We start from the raw sequence: 26,035 nt of genomic DNA, 5'->3' as shown, positions 1-26,035 counted from the left end.
TTCTTCTTCTTCTTCTTCTTCTTCTTCTTCTTCTTCTTCTTCTTCTTCTTCTTCTTCTTCTTCTTCTTCCTCTTCTTCTTTTGTGGGGGAAGTTAGAAGGTGATGGACCCTGGATTGCTGGGAAATGAGTGTGCTTGAGATTTATGATGTGAGATTCCCAAATAACAAAAATATTATGAAAAAAATAAATGTGCAAACACACACAAACACAGTGTTTCTGATGTACTAATCTGTAGAACATCTAGGACTATATCTTTGAAAAGAAAGAAGCATGAGTGATGGTGCATATGTGTTTCCGATTCTCTAAAAGGGAGCTGTGTGACTCAGATACAGGCTTGGGTCTCAGTGTTAAGGGTAATTACGGAGATTGGTTGTCATTACAGCTGCAAGGGCAGAGACTAGAAGCGTAATCTCATGTGGTACTTAAGTTTTTGGCTAGGATATCAGAAAGGTGGATGTTCCAAGGCAGAAGTGGTTTAAGAAGTCTTCATGGAAGGTCATTACGAGCCCACAGCCAATGTCTTGTCTGGCTATGTTTAGGGTGAAGTCTACAAAAGCAAAAATTAGGTTCGGGGGAGCTGTGAGCAACTAACCAAAAAATGAGGCTATTTCAACTGTGGCAGTAGAATTTGGTCATTGTGGAAGGAATAGAAATATTGGCAAGAAAATTACACATGCATCTGACACCACATTACGTTCATGCATTTAAATAAAAAAATATTCTCTAGAATTGAGAGCTATGTCCTGAGACTGAGGACTAAACAAAGGTAGACCAGTTCTAACAATCAGTAAATGTAGATCCTGCAAGAGTAAAAGGAATTTGTATTAATTTAACTTCATGAACATATTAACAACAACAAAACAACACTTGCACATGAGTACACACAATTAAATTTTTAAAAATTTTGTGATCATTAAATCTTAGCAGTAATAGAGAAGGAAATGAAGGAAAAGAGGGATCAAATTATAAATATCATCAGACATCATATAGAAACTACGTTGTATGGACAGTAAAATAGTAATAAAGAAATATCATAGGTAATGTTTGGCAATTATCATCATAAATGTAGTGGGCAAAACTCTTGAAAATGAAAACCTGTCCAACTTGAGAGAGATTAAAAAAAGAAAACCTAGAAAAATAATCCTATACATTCAATGTTTAACTTTTTAACACTGAAGAACATAGTCCAAGTTTACATAACCTAATTTAAATTCAATAGACCTCATATAACTCAAGCCATGGCTAAAGCTATTGGTTGCTTCCCACAAAATGATGGTAAATCCCTGTTTCTTAAGACTATAACATATCTCATTGAACATAAAACTCAATGTGGTACCTAAGTAGAGTCTTCACCACTGCTTACTAAAGTCCATACTCCTGGGAGGTAATCTCTGCGCTCCTGGAAGTAAAATGGAAACACCAACCCAGCTGTACACCCTTCAGTCTACAAATGGTCATGTGTCTGCATGATGACCTGGTATAATAGTGGCACAATATTTGTGGCCAACCAATATCTGCTTGAATGTGAGCCCCACTCTGTGATGTGAAACTCTTCCTGACATTGGTCAGTATACCAATATTTTGAGATTAGGTAGAGGGCAACTGGTCAATCTGTAGAGAATAAAAGGCCTTGGAACATTCAGTTCTCAATAGAATGGCTTCACATAAACTCCCCACCCCCATACATTAATGAAAGTACATAAGAGATACAAGGCATTCAATATGGAAGGATAGATTAACTCTAGTATTATGTCACAATACAAAGGCAGATGATAAAGCCAACCTTATGGAAGAAACTGAAGAACCTATTCATGCCAAAAGCAAATGAAGCTTGAGGTGAGAAAAAGACAGACAGACAAACAGACAGATAGGTAGATATTAAACAGATTTATGAAAGATAGATTATAGATACATTTACAGATACATAAAACTATGCTTACTGACGGTTTTAAGTTTTATTGATATTGTGTCGGTAATTAGCTATTATTGATCATCTTTCACTTACATAACTTAGTGTTTACATTTTATTATATAAACATGCCTGGATAGGAAAAACCATTACATTTGTAGGCTTTGGTAGTATTCATGGTTTCACATACTAACTAGGAAAACTGAAAAATTATTACCCATAAGTATAGCTAATCGATAAGTGTTTTTACATCTCATATGTAATATAAATTTATTTAGTTGCAGTTTGTAATCATCATTATCATTTATGCCTGGCAATGCTTAAGCATACATGGGCAGCCTATTTATGGTGGTTCTACAGTCATACATGGGCAGCCCATTTATGGTGGTTCTACAGTTGTTCCTATCCTGGGTAGTCCCAGATGCTTGTGTTATTGTCATACCCAAGGTTCCACAGTCTTCCTTTATGCTTTCTATCCAGGATTTTAGGGGCCTTCCTCTTAGCCTTATCCCGTGCACTCCTCCAAGCACTGATATCTTCTGGTATCTGCCATCATTCATACTCATAACATGGCTTAAGTATCTCAAGTGCCATTACCATATCCTATAGTTTACTTTCTCTCTAGATTGAGAAGTTTCTTTTCCTTTCCTTTCCTCTTTCTTTCTTTCTTTCTTTCTTTCTTTCTTTCTTTCTTTCTTTCTTTCTTTTTTTGTTTTTTGGAACTGGGTTTCTCTGTAATTTTGGAGCCTGTCCTGGAACTAACACTTGTAGACCAGGCTGGCCTGGAACTCCCAAAGATCTGGCTGCCTCTGCCCTCCTCCCCAAGTGCTGGGATTAAAGGGATGTGCCACCACCATCTAGCTGATCAAGATATTTCTTAATGTCATCATTGTGAAGCCTATCTCTTCATGTGTTGCCTATCATTCCCCTGAGACATGTAATCTCAAACACATTCAGCCACTATTTTGAGGAACTTTTTATTTTTCAGGTTTCAGAGTTTTAGAGAAGGCACTGCAAAACAAGTGCCTCATATACTTGTAATTTTGTTGCTTTTTTTATGTCTCTTGTTACCAAACCTTTACTATGATGAATGTAAACATCTAGAAACCTGAAATACAACACATGGGAAGGGAGCACAAGGATTTTAACATTGTAATAGGGAATCAGAACCTCAAGCAAAGAGACAATTTTATCTATCCAAGAGAAAACCTCAGTTCAAAGAGGAAGTTATATCAGATAACAAAAGGCAGAAGAGATAGCAAGGGCAGCACTCTAGGCACAAGTTGTAATCTGTACAAAAAGCTATATATAGTTCATTTAGTTTGTAGTCTTTGCACCATATGTCATTCAAATATTGTAGACTAACAGCATTCTTATAGTCCTTAATGGCACAAAATACATAGTTAACAATTAATGAGTTCCAATGTTATCATTAACATTGTCAACATCACCAGATATGTGGCTGTAAACCAGTTATCTGAGCACATGGATGCAGGGACAGAAAAAAAACTCTGTAATTTCAAGTGCAGCTTGGTGCAATTAGCATGTTCCATGTCTGCCAAAGTTAGATCATGAGACTTAGTCTTGAAAAGAGAGAAATAAAGTAATATGAACAATAAAATTGTCAGTGTCTCAATACTGCAGTGTCAAATCATATTTATGATGTTGAGGAATAGTTTTTTTGTTGAAAAACTTACTTATAGTTCATGCAAAAAAAAACTGAATGGTTTCCATTAGGTAGGAAAAGCACTGAGAAAACTTTAAAGCATATGGGCTAATTATTCCTTATTGGAAGAAAGATCATAATAATAAACAATAATAACAATAATAATAGTAGATATATTAAGGGAACAGTGATATGGTGTTCATGTCTATATGATGTGAATATGATTTATTACCATTAGTTAAGCCGGGCGGTGGTGGCGCATGCCTTTAATCCCAGCTCTTGGGAGGCAGAGGCAGGTGGATCTCTGTGAGTTCAAGGCCAGCAGAAACCCTGTCTCGAAAAATAAAAAAAAAAGATATAAGAGCTAGGTAGAAATACCCATGAGCTATTGGCCAAACAGTATTACAAATAATATGGTTTCTGGGTGATCATTTCAGGACTGAGCAGCTAGAAATAAATGAGCAGCTTCTCCCAACATACCAGTAATTGTAATAAATGCACTTATGATTTTCAATCACTAATGATCAATAAATATTTCCATTTGAATGCTATCTTTCACAACTAAAAATGGTGTAATATTTCCTTCTCATTATTAACATCTGTATTTATATTTATGTTATCCTGATTTCTGGATTTTTAGTCATAGTTCTTTGGGCTATATATATATATATCAATGAAACTCATTAATTTCATAGTTGTAAGTTGATGTGAAAAACAAATATTAAGGGTCCGCCTCAACTTATGTTCCCTCTGTAGGATCAGGAGCTGGAATATAGTTTGAAATTTTGTTTCTCACATCTCATTGTCTAGATGACTTGCAATAAAGGGCATCATTAGGTGAAACGTACATGATAGCCATATTCTTTAACCTTTTTTTTCTAACAGGATTTTAGTTTCCATAGCACCCTGTTTGCCAGTGTCTGGGAATCTGTTGAATCAAACCACATTTTTCTGAAATTCTAAGAAATAATTTCCCATGTGTTCCATATTAATATGCTTTAATTTTACAAATGGGGAAACTTAAGAAGTAATGTAAAATGTTGACTCTATGTCTAAGCAGCTGTTTGTTGTTTTTGGACTGGCTTCAAACACTTCAGTAATGTCTTGTGAACCGTTTGAGCTTTCATGTCTCTTCAATCTAACCTAGGCATGAGTTGTTAGTTCTCTTACTTGCATGGGGATTTCTGGGTCTCTGATTACCTCTTGCAATTTTCAAGGCATTGAGGAGTACAGTCAACATTGCAAGGGAGGCTAATGCCCATTGACCTTAGATGCTTGTAATGGCCATGGTCTCTCTAGGAAAAAGAAGAAATTAGGCTTTATTTACAGATGCTATTTTGCAACTCATAGGACAGATTCGAAATGGCAACAGCAACAGCAGAAACATAGTTACAGAATTGAGAATCAGTTAAATCCCTAATGGAAGTGAAATTTTACAGAAGTTACTGGTATTCAATAAAGAAAGAGATTAAAAAAAACCCTCAAAATATAGAGGGCAAAGAGGCTAATAAAATACAAGTGCAAACTGACATTTGTGACTCTCCTGTTTAGTACTAAGCACAAGAAAGATAATAAGAGCTAGTACTCTAAACACCATTATAAATACTTATCAAGATTATTGGGAACTTGTAATAATGCAGGTAAATCAAAAGAGGAGAGGAGAAGGAAAAGGATGGAGGAAAAAGAAAGGTTGGGGTAGAAGAAAGAGAAGAGAGAAGACAGAAGGAGGGATAATATAGATGAAAAAATAAAGATGAAAGAGAAATGGAATATGAGAATTTGGAGACAGAGAGAGAAGAGAAAGAAAGAAGAGGCAGAAAGAGAACTGAGAGAGAAGTCAACTTAAACTAAAACTTATGTGAACCTGGAAATAATGTGTTACTTTCAACATCCAATTAGTCACTCCTAATGTATCCTGAGTGTATCCACATTGGTTCTACAGAAAAGGAAATCCCAAATAATTTTACACAAAGAGAAATCTCAGATTCATTGACATTAAGTCGTATAGTCAGTCAGTGTTAGTATGAGGAATAACCCTTAGGACTACAAGAATGAACACTGCTACACAGCATTGGTAAAAGAGATCAGAGAAGACATTCTAGAAAATGATGCCTGGGAAATGAACGGTGCTAATGACATATCAGTTTCATTGCCTGGCAGTGGCTATAGGCAAGTTTAAGCTTGAATGCCTACCTAATGGCAAAGATATAAGGATATACCTTTTTATTCATTATTAACAGCAAAAATAGTCAGTGGGGGAGTTGAAGACAGGATCAAAGAAGGATGAGTAGGAACATGAATATGAAGGAAAGACTTGCTTGATTCTTCCCTGCACAGAAACATTTCATAGCAGATAAAGTTGGGCCATAATACTACAAGGTGTTCAAGCCTATAGACTCAGTAGGAATATGGATAGCTATGAATATGGGCTCATTATAATTTAATAGTTATAAGTGTTATCACTCACCTCACAACCTTAGAATCAGCAGCAGCTTTGCATGAAACACCTCTGACTAGAATATGCCTGGATGCATTCGGCAGGTAGAGCTTCAATTTGATTGCTGATCAGGTTCAAATTTGTGAACTCTGACAGGGACTGAGTAGAGAGCTACACACAGTGGTTGAAGCCTTAGGTTGCATGCTGGTTTCTCTAGACAGCTGTCAAGGCTGATAAAACCAGTCATGCTTTCCTGGGCTGTGCAACCATTTAATAGCAAAAAGACATCACCCTAGGAAGCAGAGTCAAGAGGCATAACAGTTTTAGAAATGGATGGATGGATTCTTTGTTGTGTGTCTTCTTACAGCTTAAATGTCGACCCATTCCCTGACGGTGTTCTCACTCGCCCTGAGGATTTGTTTAGGATCTTACTTCATGAAGTCTGAGGTGTTTGATGGGCACTATGCAACGGCACTTAGATGATGGAGAGATACAAAAGCCACCAGGTCAGGTACAGAGCTGTAAGGTGTGTGTTTGGCAAGAATTAACAGCAGGATAGTTCAGAATTCCCAAAAAAGTACTTAGGTTTCTCAACCTGTCACCAAAAGCATTTATTTCCTTTCAAACATCAATAATAATACAAATTTTTAAACAGCTTGAAAGACACTGACAGTGATTGCCTGAATTTGCAACCCCCAAATGAGAAGAGGTAAAAATTAAATAATGTCCTTGCCAGCTAACCAGTTGCAATACTTCACCTTTGGAATGAGAAAAATCATGTTTATCAGAGGAGTTGTACAAATCTGTTTTTCAATGGTTTATTATCATTATTTTTATTGGAGAAAAAGTCTTAAGAAACAATGTAATTTAATGAGCTCTTACACAAAAAATATTTAAATGGTTTCATAAATAGGATGAGTTCCAAATATAATTAAAGTTTTTAAGGTTACAAAATAGATAGCTGAGGAGGATGTTACACATAAACTGAAGGAAAACTTAGTCTTCTTATATTTAATTCATTTTAATACTTTTCTCTTTTTTGCTTTATATGTAGTTGTATGAGATATATGTAATGACCCTTATGGATGTGTGTGCATACATATGGAAGCCAGTTATGTTTTTTTTTTTTCACAAGAGCTAACAGTTCATGTTTTTGTTAGGGATGCAGTCTCTCATTGAGTTTACTTAACCATTAGCCATTCTGATTGCCCACCATTCACCTGCCTCTGCTCCTGAGTACTGGGATTGTATATTCTTGCTACTGAGATTGGCTTGTACAGAAGCCCTAGCATCCAAGCTCAGCTCCTCATGGCTGTGTGAAAAGCACTTTGTTGACTGACTAGTCCAATCTTTCTCTTTTGGTCTGTGCATTTTTATTCCTCCTAAATCTTTCTCTTCTTCCTTTCATCCTTATTCAACAATAGGAAGAACATATTTTTTAATTTGCTTTGGGTTCTATTTATACTTGGTGAAACATGAGGGCATGCTAGACCCAATTCTGTGTCTCATTTACATCATAAGTTTTTGTTCTGTCTTCTGTATGGACCTTGAATTAAAATCTCAGTTTAACAGAACTGACAACTGTCATAAGAAAACTTGCATTGTGAGCCCCTGAGAAATACCTGCCTGTGTGTTCAGTATAGTCCGCAGAGTTCCTACATGACAATGAGAGGGTGCTAACCCTCTGTGAACCTGAACATAACTGTAAAGCAAGGGGACCTTGGTGGATGGTTGAAGGGCAAAGGGGAGAGGCAGGGAGGGGAGCAGAGAAAAATGTAGAGCTCAATAAAAATTAATAAAAAAAATTATCAGAAAAAATCCCATTAAGCATGTTAGCATGTTTGCTATGATTTGCTCAGAATATTTGAAACTGATGAATGTGTGTGTATATGTGTGTGTGTGTGTGTGCATGTGTGTGTGTGTGTGTGTGTGTGTGTTACTCTGTGCATGTGTCCAGTTTTCTTGTGGCATGGTATTTCTCAGGATCATTCTTCAGATGTATTACTCAAAAATGGTGCTCTTTATTTTGGAATAAAGACAAACAGAAATTTTCAAATAAAGTATGAAAACAGAGCCTTAAAGAAAACATAACAGAGATGATGTCTATTATTTTCTTTGCAATAAGAATGTCAGATGTTTGAATGGGTTGTAATCCAGCACATTTACACATATTATATTTTTGCATAAATTGTTTCTATTTGAACTGAACTGAATAACATGAAGAAGCTTTTATCACCAATAAAATTATCTCATTTTTTTTTACAAAAATGGTATCTTATCAGATCACCATGGCTTAAAGTTAGAATTCTGCAAAAACACTAATTGCAGAAAGTCTACAAGCTCATGGAAATTGAATAATGATCAATTAGATCACCCATGGGTCAAGGAAAAAAATTAAAAAAGAAATTAATATCTTCCTAGAATTCAATGAAAATAAATGCACAATATATTCAAAACTATGGGAAACTATGGAAGCAATGCTAAGAGGAAAGTTTATAGCAGTAAGTGCCTACATAAAGAAAATAGAGAAACTCACACTAGCAACTTAACAGAACATCTGAAATCTCCAGAACTAAAAGAAACAGATTCACGCAGGAGGAGTAGATAAAAGGGAATATTCAAACTGAGGGCTGAAATCAATAAAATAAAAACAAAGAACACAACACAAAGAATCAGTGAAACAAAGAGCTGGATCTTGGAGAATATCAGCAACATAAACAAACCCTTATCCAAGCTAACCAAAAGACAGAGAGAGAATATTCAAATTAAGAAAATCAGAATTGAAATGGAGGTCATAACAACAGATACTGAGAAAATCCAAAGAATCATTAAGTCATACTTTGAAAACCCATTCTTGGAAAATCTAGAAGAAACAGACATTTTCTGGATATGTACTACATACCAAAATTAAATCAAGAGAAGGTAAACAATTTAAATAGATCTATAATCCCTAAGGCAATAGAAGCAGTCATCAAAAGTCTCCCAACCAAAAGAAGGCCAGGGCATGATGATTTTAGCTCAGAATTCTACCAAAATTTCAAAGAAGAGCTAATACCTATACTCCTCAAATTATTCCACACAATAGAAACAAAAGGAACATCATCACTCTTTTTTTTTAAAAAATGGCTATACTTACCCTAATAGACAAAGCATACGAAGATCCAACTAAGAAAGAAAATTACAGACAAGTCTCTCCCATGAACATCAATGCAAAAATACTCAATAAAATACTTGCAAACTGAATCCAAGAACACATAAAAAAAATCATCCACTGTGACCAAATTGACTTCATCCCAGAGATGCAAGAATGGTTCAACATAAGAAAATCTATCAATGTGATCCACCATATATAAACTGAAGAGAAAAACCCACATATGATCACCTCATTAGGTGCTGAAAAAAACTTAAAAAAAACAAACACCCCTTCATAATAATGGCCTTGGAGAGATCAGGGATACAAGAAATGTACATAAGCATAGTAAAAGCAATATACAGCAAGCCAACAGCCAACATCAAATTAAATGGATAGAAAATCAAAGCAATCCCACTGAAATCAAGAACAAGGCAAGGCTGCCCACTCTTTCCATATCTATTCAATATATTACTCAAATTCTAGCTAGAGTAATAAGACAACAAAAGGAGATCCAGAGGATTAAAATTAGAAAGAAAGAAATCAAATTTTCACTGTTTGCAGATGATATGATAATATATGTAAATGGCCCCCAAAGTTCTATGAGGGAACTCCTACAGCTGATAAACACCTTCATTAATATGAAAGGATACAAGATCAACTCAAATAAATCAGTGACCCTCTTATATACAAATGATTAACATGATAAGAAAAAAATCAGAAAAATATTACCCTTTACAAAAGCCACAAATAATATAAAGCATCCTGGAATACTGTTAGCCAAAGAAGAGAAAGACCTGTATGGCAAGATCTTTAAGTCTTTGAAGAAAGAAATTGATGAAAACATCAGATAATGGAGAGATCTCCCACTGACAAACAGGATCAACATAATAAAAAAGGTGTCCTTGCCAAGAACAATCTACAAATTCAATGCAGTTTCCATTAAAACCCCAAGACAATTCTTCATAGACTTCAAAAGATCAACATTCAATTTCATATGGAAAAACAAAAACTGCAGGATAGGCAAACGATCCTGTATAAGAAAGGAACTTCCGAAGAAATCACAATCCCTTACTTCAAGCTGAAGTATAGTACTATAGTAATAAAAGCAGGTATTGTCATAAAAACAAACAGGTGAAACAATGGGATCAAATTGAAAATACTGATATTAGTCCACACACCTTTGAACACCTAATTTTTGACAAAGAAGTTAAAATTGTACAATAGGGAAAAGAAAGCATCTTCAACAGTAGTACCTTCTAACTGCCTAAATTAACTAAATTCATAATAGAATTATTTTTCCTGTAATATTATTTTCTACATATTGCTGCAATTGAAATAGGAAAAGCAGTCATTGCTGAACTGCTCAAGTGGTGCAGACTTACTTTACCAGTGATCTAGGTTGTCCTGTGGGCCACTGTGGTTTAGAAGTCTACTATAACTACTCTGAAAATGCTTTTGTTTACTTTACAGAATCCCATAGTCTTCTCTGCTCACAGCTTATTCAGCCAATGCATACGGGTGTGATTCTTACGAAAACCATTATTGGAAGTCCAACTTCTTAATCAATTTCTAATTTCTCTATGGTGCTCTTCCTTTTAAAATGGGATAAAAAATACTCTCTAGCACATAGAATTTATATAAAACAAAGAAGTTAATAGATTTCAAGACCCTGACCAAAGTTTCACAAATGTTAACTGTTGTACCACAACCCTGCTCTGTGTTATTTTCGTGTTCATCTTGCCTTCTTGGAACTTGAGTCTGGGATCCTATCTTTAGGATTAACATCTGAGAAAACATGAGCTGAGAACTGATGGTAAACACAACAATGGCGGTAAATTTGTAAGCAGAATCTTAGGAACATGTACAAGAGGAGCTCTCATTTTCTTCTTGAGAAAAGCAAAGTCTTTATCTCTCTCTCTCTCTCTCTCTCTCTCTCTCTCTCTCTCTCTCTCTATCTATCTATCTATCTCTCTCCCTGTGAATAGTCCCATAATGTTTCTGCCACTACTGCCTGCCTCAAACACTTTCTGGTTAGATTTGAGCCCCCATTTCTAACATGTAACTGGTACTTGGAGTTATTATTGTGTCAAGATCCTATGGTTCCACAGATAATAAGTCTTAAAAGAAAAACTACTACAGTTATTATGCTCAATAGACACATTACTAAATTGACTCCTATCAACTTATTTTTAAATTCATAAATTAATGTATCACTCAATCCTAACCAGAAATTTTCCCTTTGTGGTAGATGGGGATTACCACAGAGAACTTCAAATGGCTGAGATATAGAGAAAAAAATAATGTAGAATTCTTAGTCATAAATGGAAATCTACAAAAGACACCCTCCTCCATAGGTTCAGATATCCTTGCAAAGAAGAGCTAGTGGCAGTGTATGACTAAAAGGATACAGTGTCTTGAGGAAATATCAGGATATCTGACCATATGAACTTTCATGGGCTGTGGCAGCATGTACAAGACCCATGCAAACTTAAGTCAGATCAAACCCAGCATTGCTCATGTTCTACACCTGTACTAAGAGCTGTTAACAATTGAAAATTGTTCATAGAGGGAGAACCAGTTTGCTTTAGGAGTGTAGACCCTTAACTCAGTTTGAGATGGACCAGTCTTTATCACAGTTTTCTAGTTACCTCACAGAGCTATAATAATTGTACACCCCAACCCTGGATCCTTGTGCACTGGAGATGACCCAAGAAAAGAGACTTCATAGACCAGAACTCACAGTTGGGCTAAAAGTACACATCGCCTCATAGACACTTCTCATGCATCCATTCAGACATCTTCTCACAAGGCATCTCACAGTTACTGTTTTACACAATTTGCCATACAATTCCTGTTCTACGATGCCAATCCTAATCTAACCTTATCCTAAATTACTCTCCAAAACTGCTGCAACTCCTCACTCTGTCAGTTGCCTCATTTTCATCATGTCCCACTCCTTTTCTCTCCAAGACTAAGTCAGGATTTAACAAAGTTAATTTTGAACCTTCCAGTCACCATGACCATCTCCCAAGTCTTGAGAATAGTCTTTGAACATTCAGAAACTCAAGGAGAAGCAGGTCCTTCTGGACAAGGAGATCTCGCCATTAATATCATAGTGCTACAGAGTGTGTAATTTGTAAGACCATTCCATGTTCCATGAGTACAATGACACCAATTATGTGATACAGCTCTTTCTGGGTATGCTAGCAGTGAACGAAGGAGTCACCACTAATTAACAATTTGCAGCATTTGATCTGCACATGCAATTCTCAGCAAAGTGGCAGATTCTTATCTAAAGCACACAGGGACAGTTGGAAGGAACATGAGGATCAGAAATCCCAGCCAATATGTTTACATCATTTCCAGGGACAAATTCAAGCAGGCCAAATTTTTCTTAAAAGCCAAATCTAAAATTGGGATGTATTCCAGGGAATAGGAATGTAGGGGGAGATGAAGATTGTTGGTGTTGATGTTCCTAAGTGTCCTGGTGTTGCTGATGAGTGTATATAGATGACATTCACTTTTTTAATAAAGATACAAGCAGAATATATATATATTCTATAGTAGTATATAATATTATATACTACTATATATTAGTAAGTTGACTATGCTTCAGAGGAAGGCCACACATTTCAGAATATATGGGTAGAATATATTGGCAGAATATATAGGTGACTTAATTTGACTTGATGGGTGAAACAATAAAGGAGGAGAAACAAAGGAGTTTGTGTAGCATAAGGAAAATGGAGATCTGACAAGAGGTGAGAGATAGGTAATAACAACAAAAGCACACTTTACAAAATTCTCAAAGAGCTCATGTTTTCAAATAATTCTAAAAACAGCACATACAAAAACTTGGAGGATCTTCCAAGCCCAAGGAACACTTCAAATAGGAACAAAGCATCATAATAGCTCACTGTATTTTTCCCTCAAAAATTAGTGTTTGGATACTTTCTATTGTTAGATATTGTTGGTGAAGTTCACAAAGCATTTTTACCATTTCAGAATTCATAGTGCTGGACTTGAGAAAAATCCATGGAGGAACATGGAGAATCAGAACTCCAATAACAAAGGAGTGCAAAGGGTGGAGTAGGGACTCATGCATAATTCCACAAAAACTGATATTGGAAAGTTATCAGGTAGGAGTGAACTTGTAGATTAGACTTTTTCATCTGAAAACCTTCAGAGAAATGTAGAACAATCCTTTCAAAATAAAGAACTCCAAAGAGAAAAGAGCAGCTGAGAAAGGTTCAGAATTAAGACCTTTATGGTGAATTTTCAGAATGATTGGAATTATAAGAAAGAATTATATTATAAGAGATAATTATAAGTGAGAAAATTATAAGCATCAGACAAAATTCTATATATTTGCACACAGCAAATTTCAACTTTATGTCTGTCGCACACTCTAAAATTCCTTTTAGAAGACAACTTTATGAAAACATGGTGTCTTTGGCAGCAGCATCTCCCCACTGCACAATTGAGAAGAAAGATGGTTAGAGAGATGAGTCCAACATTTTCTATTATTAGAAGATGCCAGATATTCCAAATATTCTTTAAAGTTATCAGGTGCATGATATCGAATGGTGGTTGGTTACGCCTTCGTTAAATGTGATGTGGACAAAGTTGAAATGAAAAACGAAATAATTTTATTGCAAACAAATGTCAGTGGAGAAGGAATGGACCCACTTTTATCTTAAATTCCTAGAGACGGTCCAAGCAGCCAACTGATTTTACTAATCTCACACTTTTAGGGACTCACCTGCATGATATTTTCTAAGAATCTGTGAAGATTTTTAGAATCATCATCCTATTCAAGACTCTATATTAAAGCAGTAAAGGTGGAATTATCTACAGATGGACATCGTTTTGTAAATCCCACTTATAAAAGCTAGCAAGAGGCTGGGGATACAGCTCAGTAAGCACAATGGCAGAGTCAAGAAAGTGATAGCCTCACTAGAGTGAGGGCTTGAGTTTGATCTCCAAAACGCAATTTTAAAAGCCTGAGTAGGACAACTCACATGTAGTCCTAGAAACGGAGATGCGAGGATAAGCAGCTCTCTGGACATCCCGGAGTGGGAGCTTCATCTAATTGGTGAGGCCCTTTCTAAAAATATATGAATAAGTCAATAATGGATGGATGGAGTTATGGAGCAAAACCTCAGGGTTTTGTATGGCTTCCACATGTATGTGTATACTTGTGTGCAAGGGCAACACTGGACATATAAACACACATGCACATACACAAAAGACAAAATTACAGAACCCCAAAACCCTATGTTTTCAATCACCTTTCCTCTGTATGTATGTATATGTATATATATTATAATAATGTAAATGTCTATTTTAACTTTCTTTTCTACAGAAAAATACGTTGAAAATTCAAAATTCAAAGACTGATTTACACTCCAATTATCTATTATAACTAAATTATTTGAATAATGTTTTCAAAACATATTTAAATGATTTTTAAAAGTGAGGTACAATATATTCCAAAACTGGTGGTAGGTGAGCTTGCTATACTGTCTAACTTTGTAGCTCATAAAACAAGGGTCTTACTTCTTTTTCTCATCATATTATGCACTTAGAGGAAATCTCTGCTCAGCAATATGAAATTGACAAATGGATATAGCAGACGAACAGATGCATATAAAACCTAGCAGATGGGTCTCCATTTTCTTAGGTGAGCTGATCTAGATCCGTTTTATCAAGTTACGATGATGAAAGGATATGAAGCTAAAATAATACACAAAGCAGTAGAAAATGTGGATGGATCCTTGACATAAAATAAATAAACCTGAATGTTTATAAAAATTAAAATGTGCATGTGGGGTGTTTGAAAAATGTTCCTTCATTAGTGAAATTGCATTAAATATTACAAACCATCATTTTAAATCAATACTCACATTCAAAAGAGGTCTTAACTCATGAGTGGGTACATTTGTATCCTGGACTCTCTATAAGCACATAGAATGGTTGTTGAGTTAGATTATTTCAAAATGCAAAATTAATGAATTTATTAAAAACAGGGGTAAGAATGTTTAAATTGCTTACTGAGGAAAAAAAAGAAATGGAGGACATAATACTAAGAAAGTTTCTGCAGATCATGTTCTGCTTATAATGCTCCCTTTCTAATAGAATTATTTCTAGTAAGAAGGGGTCAAAATGGTACAGGTGAGAGTGATGAATTCTCATGGACTCCATGAGAAATCTTTAGTGGTGCAGTTCGAACCCTCGGCAATTCCTTCTCCTGATATTGCTTTTTAATAGTTGACTTTTGTAGAATTGCTGCTCATTTAATCTTTCCAACTTTCTTTTTCTTCACACCTATTATTTTAAGATGTTTTAAACTCATCTTTATATAAATATAATGCTAATATTTAAAATAAAATACTAAGTTGAACATCTGAAACTCTATTCGAAAGTGCTTCAAGCAATATCAGCTATGAAAAACTTCCAAGGTTTGCACAACATGTTTTGTCATTTATTCTTAATTTACACTTGAAATATCTGAAATGCATAAGAATTACCAGAAAGCAGTTTCAATAACAGAATGCCAAAATATTTAATATTTATCAAAAATATGTCAGTCTTTGGTCTCTCATGTTCATAGTCTTATTTAAATACAAATGTTTAATAAAATTCATGACTTTTCAATGAGTTATTTTTATGATAGACACTATAACAAACTAACTAAAAGTGTTAGAGTATTAACAAATACCAGTGTTTTTAATATTAGCATACATGAACCAGATCTGTATCCTTGAGGTTTGAACGAACAGTGGACTTTTTGTAGGATTCTTGATACCTTGGCAGACATCAACATTGTCACTCAGCTTCACAAATATAGCTCAGAATCACAAAACATTCTACTATTTTCCATTTTCAACAGAACCAGTGAACAATTATTTGAATAAAAAGAGGTGCTATCTCTTGGTTATAGCATTAAAAAATGATAGCAATAAAATTAATTGTTTTGATATCAAGATGAGGGATATTCTTACTTCAATAATCTATGTTCTTAGAGATTCCTAAGTAAGGCAAGGATATGATAAAGTTCAGAAAAGAAAACAAATGGAATTGAAAGCAGGAAAGCAACAGAGAAAATGGGTAAAACAAAAATATATAAATAATTTTGTCATTATATCAATAAGATTGAAAAAACTCCTACTAAGACTGAAAATAGTATAAAAATAAAATGTACAGAAAACATAAGAAGGCAATACAAAAAATGAAAAAAGACTCACAAATGCCAATTCCATAGGTATTGGAATGTTCAATGAAGCATTCAAAGTTACTTTAAAATTGATACATGACATGATTGACAGTGGAAGTACAAAAATATTAAAACTCAACCAAAATTACATAGGTCAACATGATAAACTTAGATTTTTACAAAATAGAAAATAATTGAAAATTTCTTCCTACTAGATGAAAGGGCCCATGTGATTTAGTATTTTTTATTCCAGTACTAGGGAATGAATGCATGCTCATAACTGAATAGTATTCTACCAGTACAATAACCTCTGATTTTTTTTTCTTTTGAGAGAGAATCCCATCTCATTGACCAGAGTAGGGAGACTCATACCTTTGTCAACAGGCCCAAATTTGAGTTGCTTTTTGAGAATACACTGTAGCAAACATTTATAATTATCATAATTTTTGCAGGATCTCTTCCAAAATGTTTGTGCATAAAGAATATTTACCACCTAATATAAAATAAGATATTGTAATAGATAAAACTGCAGATCAAAATCTCTCACTAATTTGGACACAGAAATTCTATGAGAAAATATTTTGTCAAATCAAACACTGGATGGGGATTTATATCATATTGAAGTGAAATTTACCTCTGCCATATGAGACTAATTTCCAAAAGCAACTGAATGTAGTTGAGCATATCAGCATCCAGGAGAGAAACCTTATAAGGTTTATCTGATGCTTCCTAACAGCACAGTGTACATAAAATCGACACAAGTTACCAATGGAATATTATTATCTAAACATAAAATAGATCACATAGGAAACTTCTAAGACTATCTGGGGATAGAAGAAATGCTTTAATTTAAGATCGGAAGCATGAACAACTGTGCTCAAAAATGCTATTCAATAAAGCATTAAAAATTCATATCTGCCGGGCGATGGTGGCACACACCTTTAATCCCAGCACTCGGGAGGCAGAGGCAGGCGGATCTCTGTGAGTTCGAGACCAGCCTGGTCTACAGAGCTAGTTCCAGGACAGGCTCCAAAACCACAGAGAAACCCTGTCTCGAAAACCAAAAAAAAAAAATCATAACTATTTTGATAAGGCTGCAGTAATAGATAATGATGAGGTAAGTATGACAAAATGAAATAAGTTTATTTGCAAATAATTTACCATGTATATGGAAATTTCTAAGAATTCTGCTAAGCTACCTTATAGAGATAATAAAATCAAGTTGTATAATATCCATAAAGAATCATTTCTATTTATTTGCATTGACCTTGTAAACATGAGAGTCAAAATTACAAAAACAATACCACTCTCCTAAGGAAATAAAATCCTAAGCTATGCACTGGATAAAACATGTGTGTTAGAAATGTATAAGCTAATAATGAAGAAAATCCTAAATAAACAAGGAAACATATTGTGCATGAGAGAGTTATAAGTTTCATGGGAACAGTGTCACTGCATATATATCTGTTGCATTTGCCATTACTATTAAAAATGCCCAGCAAAACCATGCCAAGGTTTGCCAAATAGTGAAGTTCAGATATTTGGCATACGATTTGTCAACATCATTATATTTTCATCTTAAAAATTTGTCTTTAAAAGCATGGTTTTTCACTTCTCCATTGAATAGCATGTTTTTAAATGAAGAGATTTTGATTATATTCCAAAGTCACTCAATGGGAGACAGGCTCTTGTGCCAAGGAAGCTACAAATACCATGAATTGGTTGATAATAAATAATATCTTCTGTAATAGTTTTGGGAAAAGATCATGGAAAGTTTAGGCAATGGAGCTATTTGATATCTTCCAATTTCTTTATAAAAATAAAGAACATATAGTTAAACTATATGTGTCTAGCCTAGGTGTCTCTATTAATAACTATTATTAGATTTATTTCTTAATTTATTATTGATAAATTGTGTATGTATACTTGTGTAGGCTGCATGTGGCACAACAACACACACACACACACACATACACACATATACACACGGGAGTCAGAGAGTATCTTAACTGGATTTCTCTTTACCACATGGGTCCTCGTACTTGAACAATGGTTATCAGACTTGGTGGCCAGCACTTCTACCCAATGAGCCATTTAGGCTAACCTACTAATCTGTCACTTGAACCCTTGCAAATACGACTGCCAGTGACATGGTATCAAGGTACCACCACGATCCATAAACACTTCACACCACCAATGAAAGCGCTTAAAAAATAAGGAACATGTTTATACAAAAACTATTAAACTATGGATAACAGTTATATAAATATTAGTACATTATTATAGGAAGATAAGGTCTATAAGATTCTCCCCATTGATCAAAACATGAATCTGCTGTGTACCTTTACCTGACTCCTGGGGTCTATGCTATTGACTCTGGGCCTTCTCACCTTCTCTCCTGAGAGAGCCATTAGGACCCAGCTACACATTACTGCATTAAAGTACTGAAAATTAGCAATAGATATGTTAATGTGCTTATTTGGATAAAGACAAAGCTAGATGTAGTTTTACAAACCCATAATCATCACCTAGTAGCTTTGCTTAAATTCAATACAAGAAAAATACAAACTTTGTAAAATAGTTTGTCAACTTTTCTTCATCATAAAATATTCATTTCATTCACATGCTAAACAATTTTTTGAGTCAGGATAAAACTAAACAATTGCAATTTTTAATTTCCCTATTGATATAATCATCTCTGTTTAAAAAAATGAAACAATGCTGTTTCTTCTAGGTTTTTGTTTTAGTAACTGTAACCTAATTTTGGGGTGTGTTCCTGGCAGCACCAATTACTTCAAAAGGATGATGGGCATCAAAGAAGCTCCTTATGGAGTTTGCTTTCACTGTGGCAAGATTAGCCATTTGGGGAAGAAACTGCCTTTGCCTTGATTGCTTGACTGTATGCTATATAAACTGGACATGCAGGACCCATAGGAAAGTGATTGCTGAACTTGTTAAAACAAGATGGAACAGTCCTTCAGTGCTCCTGTTTAATGGAAGAGTCTGCCAGACTTTCTATAGAACACAGAGGAAAATGACTGACAGACTGCCAATATAGGTGGGACAGTTTCAAATTTCCTGCCTCACTGAGAAGTCTTCTAGATACTCTAGGCCTGCAGGCAGAAGATGGATGCCCCAATGTTACAGAAGAACTTTGGGTGACTGTCCAGGCAGTCAGATATCTCTGTCATTTCTAGAGTTTTGGGAGTTACTTGCAATATACTTCCTGTTTACTCAGGTAATATTATATCCTTCAGGGGTCTTTGATTGACTAGAAGACCAGATAGTTATAATTATTGTTTTCCTTAGTTAAGGCAAAAGATAAATTAATTTAGATTCACAAAGATAGGCCAAATAATAGCGCATCTTCTTTAATTTTTGCAAATAAAAATAGACTAAATATTATAACTATAAAAAAATGAAACATGAAAAACAGTCAATTACAATATTATTTGTGTTCTATTAATCCAATAGCTGCAGTTCATGTGCTCAGGTATAACTATATAACTGAGTGATTTACCAGTCCTTTTTCAAATAAAGGAGACTAACATAATTTGAAACTAAAGTAAACTGGGTGAAAGTCATGGAACTTGTATGGGGTTTTAATAAACATTCATGTAGCAGATATCTTCATCTCTATAAGCAGTAGTTATTAATCTGGGATCTTGGGAACATTTAAAGATCCCAAAAGCAGACACTAATTAAACACTTCAGCCAGTAGCTTAGAGGAAAATAAACCAATATATATATATAGATTAAGTGTGTGACAAATTGAATTAACTCCTAATACTTCTTTTAAAAAGATAACTCCACCTAGAAAGTCAAAACAATAACACTCAGTTGGACTTTATTTTAAACTGCTTCTCTTCCTAGCTTGCAATGTCACAGTTAAACACATATAATGTAAAAATAAATAAATGGGTATAAAAGTATCAACTACACTCTGTAATAATTCATCTTTTCAGTCTGTCCTTCACAGAGCTCAAATTTGGCTTTTAATGATATCACTGAATTGTTTTTTTTTTCCAAAGATGTTCCACTTCACATATGTCTCCAGATTTCATTATCAGGACTGTCCCTAAAGAGAAGCTAAGTGGTCACGTGTTTAATAGAATTTGAGAGCTGATAGTGAAAGACATACCTCTCCAAATGAGTTCCCCATCTGTCTTCCAGGGTCTCTAAAATCATATTACTACAACTGTATCCTTCAGTTACAGTTATCATGTTTCAAAAAACTCTTTTAAAATAAAATTAAGATGAAAGAGGTATTTGTAAAATATTACTGTGTATTTGTACATTACCATTAAGAACTTATGGAATTAAGATTGTCTAATATCTATAAAATACCTTTAGACTATTTTAAGTAAACTACAAATTCCACAAGACAAAGATGTTAGAAATTAAAGCAATATTTGTAAACCAAATTTATGAAGACACTCGATGAAAGAAAACACTATTATGTATGATAGATATGTGTTTAATACCCTGTACAGTATGATTTAGCACTGCGCCTATCAGTTAATATTGCCCAGCATCAGGAAAGAAAAATCTTCAGAGCAGGGCATCATGAGAATATCTTCTTTTAACTTGTTTTTCATTCACACTGACCTATTGAGGCAATCCCAGTTACTTTCATTTCATTAATCATTAAGTTGCCTGAAAGTTGGAAAATTTAGGCTTAGCTTGACTGAGGTTTTCAATATGAACCACATTTCAAATATTCAGATTGGGTCTATTATATGTTTCCTCCACCTTCCACCACAGGTGAGCTGATATCCCATCACATAGCATGTCAGGGAAATGGCGGATGATTGTTGAGGGTTAATAATTGAATGAGCTAGTTGTCATGGATTAGAACACTATGGGTCCCTTTCAAGCTATTAGTAAAGTGTTCAGAAAAATGATGCTCAACCTATATCTTGAAGAAAAGTATTGGTAGATCCTGTTTTCCGATTCTAAGCAAGACTACTGGACATAATTTATAAATACCAATATAACCCAAGAGAAGACCTATAGAAATACACAATGTGTAAATGTGATAGGAAGAGTCCTGTGTATGTTAAATGATGGCTAAGCATTCAGAACATTTTGGAGGGGGCAAGGCATATGATATATGTGTTGTCAAACTGCTGCTGGCAGAGTTAAGGTCTTCCAGTCCTCTGCATAGGAAAACAAAAGTGAGCTATTTGAAAACACAACGGAATATTTGGAGCGGTGAACCACTTGGAGCTAAAATGACACAATGTCTGGACTGCTGTGATCTGGCTTTTGGTGGCATTCTGCAGGCAGCTTGGAGGCAAAGATGAATGAAAGCTGAGAACCTGTGAGTGAGGCTGGGTTAACCATGGGTGTGCATTGTGCTCGAATGGGAAAGCAGAAAAAAAAAAGGATAGTGGGGTTTTAATTGCTTAGACAAGTTTTGAAAGTCAAAAATGTATTGTCCTTTTAAATAAAAGTGCCGTTGGTTCCCCTGACGGAATGTACTGCTCAAGCTTTACACCACCCCTTCCCCCACCTGCCTTGCCGAGGAGAGCAGAAGCTCTTTGTCTCATCACTAGTCCTTAGGCAGCAGTAGTCTGCACTGGACACCCAGAGTTATTCTGAACAAAAGAAACGAAGGGTCACCCTATTGCCTGAAACTGCCTACAGCCTCAGAAAAATCAGTTTTCTCTTTGGTAACACAGCTGTCTAGTTTCTTCTAAGTCATCATTCATGGCCACGGCCAGTGTCCATGGACACTATTGGTAAAGTTGAAAGTTTGGCCCATTCAATTGACATTTCACATCTTCCCATGCAAGAGAGTATAGGTCTTTTCCTTCATGCACCTGCTGGGCACTTCTAGTCTATTTTATGCTTTTATTGATCAAGTACAAAGTAGCCAGAGGTAGTGGTTTTTTATCAGGTGCCTGGAGTGCCAGCCTCAGTAACCCCTCAGGGCTCAGAATCGGAGTCCTAAGGCAGGTGAGGACCTGAGGGTAAAAAAATTAACTCAAGTACATGACCTCTGCATCTTATTTTTTTTTTTTTTGGGCAAACCGAAAAAATAAATAAAGGGGTGTGGAGAAGAGGAAGAACGAGAAGAAGGGTAAGGAGGAGAAATAGAGGTAGTAAGGAGAATAAGAAGATTAAGAGTCAGGGCTGATCTATACAAGGTTTCTAGGTTTTACAGACATAGAAAATTCTATAGGTAAGGACAATGACAGTAAGTATATCAAATTCACAAAAAAGGGGCATGTAGAACCTGTCAAAGCAGTACTCTGGAACAGGTGACCAGACCTAGGAAAGAACCAGCATTCAAGGGGAAGTACCTGATATTCCAAACCATTAGATAAAGTGACTAAATATCCCTGAATTCTGGATTTACCCATTCTCCTCTGATGTGGGAAAAGCTTCTGTATATGTATTGATTTTATTGGTTACTATAGAAGCTGCTCTCTTCATCTAATCTCTTTGGTGATAACCAATTTTGGAGATGCCCAGATTTGTTTATTAGCAAAGGTGGGGCATGCTGCCTTCCTGCTCAGTGCCTGTCTTCTATAGAAATTTCTATGTGGTCTGTTAGCAATTTTGTGAGATTTTCTACATAAAAGTGACTGTTAGAACCAACAATGAATGTTATTGTTCTAAAGTCTCATGCTGTGGGGGAATGGAGCAAGGCCATTCTGTTGCCCATGCAAAAGTCACACTGTTGAGCTGCTTTGAGAACAAATTCGATTTCAAAGGGAAGAATCATGGCTTCACTAGATTTTTACAGATATGACAGTGACATTTAAGAGACAAGTGTTCCTGTAGCCATACAAAATGGGTTGCTCCGTGTGAACGTATACGTATACACTTCCCGTGGATCTTCTTATTGGTCTGTTAGCTGTGCATTCACTGAATAGTCTTAAGGGCTCTAACAGCTTTTCTATTGTTTGAGGAACGTTTAGGCTTCTATAAAATGAACTAAGGTATTAGCTATGATGAGGGAGGTTTATAGAGGATGTGCAAATGTCTTTTAACAAGCTATCATTTGGGTCTCTATCCAAGCAGTATAGTTTTCTAATAGTTACTTTGGAATTACACAGAGACTCATACGTTACTTTAAAAAGTATTATTTCTATTTATGTTTGAGGGAAATGAATAATTTCTTTTCTATAGTTAGGTTAGGATTAATTAATTAAATTAATTAATTAAAATAATTAACTAATTTCACAAGTTAATTATTAATTAAGTACCACAATTTGTATGTCTATAATGGATTGGAAAAAATCTGAGTAAAAATGTTAGCTTAACTATTCCTTATTTTTAGCAAGATTTTAATGTCCACTGCACAGAGATGGTACTGAGGCTTTTGCAGCATTCCCTCATTAATTAAAAAAATATTCATCAGCATCAGACAGGATTATTCCTCAGGAATGAGATTTTAACACAATGTGAGATGTTTCTGTCAGTAGTTCTGTTTCTTCTGATCTTGAAGAATTTCCCTTCCTTTTGAGAGGGTATGAAAGCTTCAGAAAGGAAAAATGCACAGCACCTTAAACCTCTTAAAATACTAAATGCCGTCTGCTGAATAAGATCTGTTCTTCTACTTTTTCACTTGAGTTACTGAATTGATAAAATGATAGAATATGATTAAATTATGTCGAATATTCCCTGGCCTCACTTACAAACATGATTTTGATGACCCTCAGAGTAGATGATTTTCCTCCATTTTTATTGCTTTTTCTCCCCAGTAGAGACTTGAAAGTAACAATAATAACTATCATTATGGAATATCTGCCATTTTTAGCTTTAGCTAACATTTGCTCATACCCCAAATTATATACTTTAATTCTTGATTTATAGGTGAAATTGTGAGATAACAAATAATTTTCTTAAGGTCATAAGAGTTGTGAACTACTCAGCAAAGAATCAAGCTTAAATTCTATGCCTTTTTCTGTACTACACAAAGAATATCTGCAAGAACTCTGCTATGATAAGAAGGCCAAAGTGCTTACTTGGAATAGCGCTGGTGTTTATTTGACTGTACATAGACTTCTTTCACAGAACCATGTGCAAAGTATATTTTTCTTTTAAAAAGCTTCAATTACCATATATTGTGGGTTTAAGTGAAACAGTCATATAAAGTGACCCGCATTTTTCTGTATAAACATTCAGATTTTGATTTAATGTATAGGTTTACCTATCCTGCTGCTATTCTAAGCAGTCACAGCCCTGAGGCAGAAAGTATGAGATCTAATGTTCGGTTGAGTTGCTGCTTAGACCTCACAGGACCTGGGAAAAGGGGGAAGCAAACTGAAGCACAAGCATCTTTAAGTTGCCTACTTAGTCTCATGGAATATCAGACTAAGAAAATATGTGTAAAATGGCTGAGGGAATGGCGCAGTTGGTAAACGGTTTGCAAATTAAAATTAGCATGCTCTAGTCTTCCAGCAAACATAATAAAGTTCCAAGCCGTATAAGAAATATAATCTGCACCTCATTGTATAATACTGACAAAGAAGAAAAGGTAAAGTGGGAGAGGCTTAAAAATGCACACACAGAAAGAAATAGAAAGAGGACTGGGGAGGCAACTAGACCAGAAAAGCATTTTCTCCAAAGGCATGGAGACCTGAATTTTGATCCCCAATGCTTATGTAAAGGTTATATATTGCTGCACGAGTTTTTTGTTGTTGTTGTTGCAACACTGTAATGGTGGAGACAGAGGATTCTTGGGGTTTTCTGGTCAGTCGTGCTAACCGAAATGCTTAGTTCACTGTGAGATACTATCACAAGGAAGATGCTCCCAGCTAAAGGGTGCTTGCTGCAAAACCCGACTACCTGAGTTTAATCCCTCGGACCCACATGGTAGAAGGAGAGAAATAAGTTCCACAGTTTTCCCTCTGATATCCACATATGTGCACAGAACTTGCACACACATAAACAAACAATTTTGCATATAGATAGAACAGACACACATGCTTAACATACACAGACACACAAATAAACATATACATTCATGCAAGCACGCACAGAAACACACTAAATGAGTAAATTGATTAAAAATATGTGGAAGACATACCAATGTTGCAAAAAAAATGATTCTGCACATGTAGATGCACACAGGCATGTCACCTCTAACAACAGACACAGACAAACGTTAAAATGTAAAAGACTTATAGAGCACCATACCAAATTTTCCTGTTTGCAGGGAAAATTTTTGGCATAAAGTGACACATTCTTTTCAGGACCTCATAGACTGATATTTAAGTTTTGTCTGCTCTTTTATTCTTGAAATGTTCTTTCCTTTCTCCATTGTAATTCTTTTGTGATGTCTGGATACTGCGACAAGATCTTATACTTTTCATATAATTGGCTTCATTTCCCACATACTTTGTGGTCATTAAACACTGAATGGCCTAAGAACAAGAGGTACTTCAGTTATATGTATGGTGAACATAATGTCCAGAGTGTTCTATCTGTTGTATGTATACTGTGTGTCTTAGTTAGGGTTAGTATTCCTGTGATTAAACACCATCACCAAAGCAACTTGAGAAAAATAGAGTTTATTTACCTTAAATATCTTGAATATCAGTCCATTGAGAAAAAGCAAGGGAGGAACTCAAGTCAATCAGGAACCTCGAAGCTGGACTTGATGCAGAATCATGGAAGGTGCTTTTTACTGACTTGCTCTATATGGCTTGCTTATCCT

This window comes from Microtus ochrogaster, chromosome 1 (genome assembly GCF_000317375.1).
Source record: "Microtus ochrogaster isolate Prairie Vole_2 chromosome 1, MicOch1.0, whole genome shotgun sequence".
NCBI lineage: Eukaryota > Metazoa > Chordata > Mammalia > Rodentia > Cricetidae > Microtus > Microtus ochrogaster.
This window is presented reverse-complemented; position numbering follows the sequence as displayed.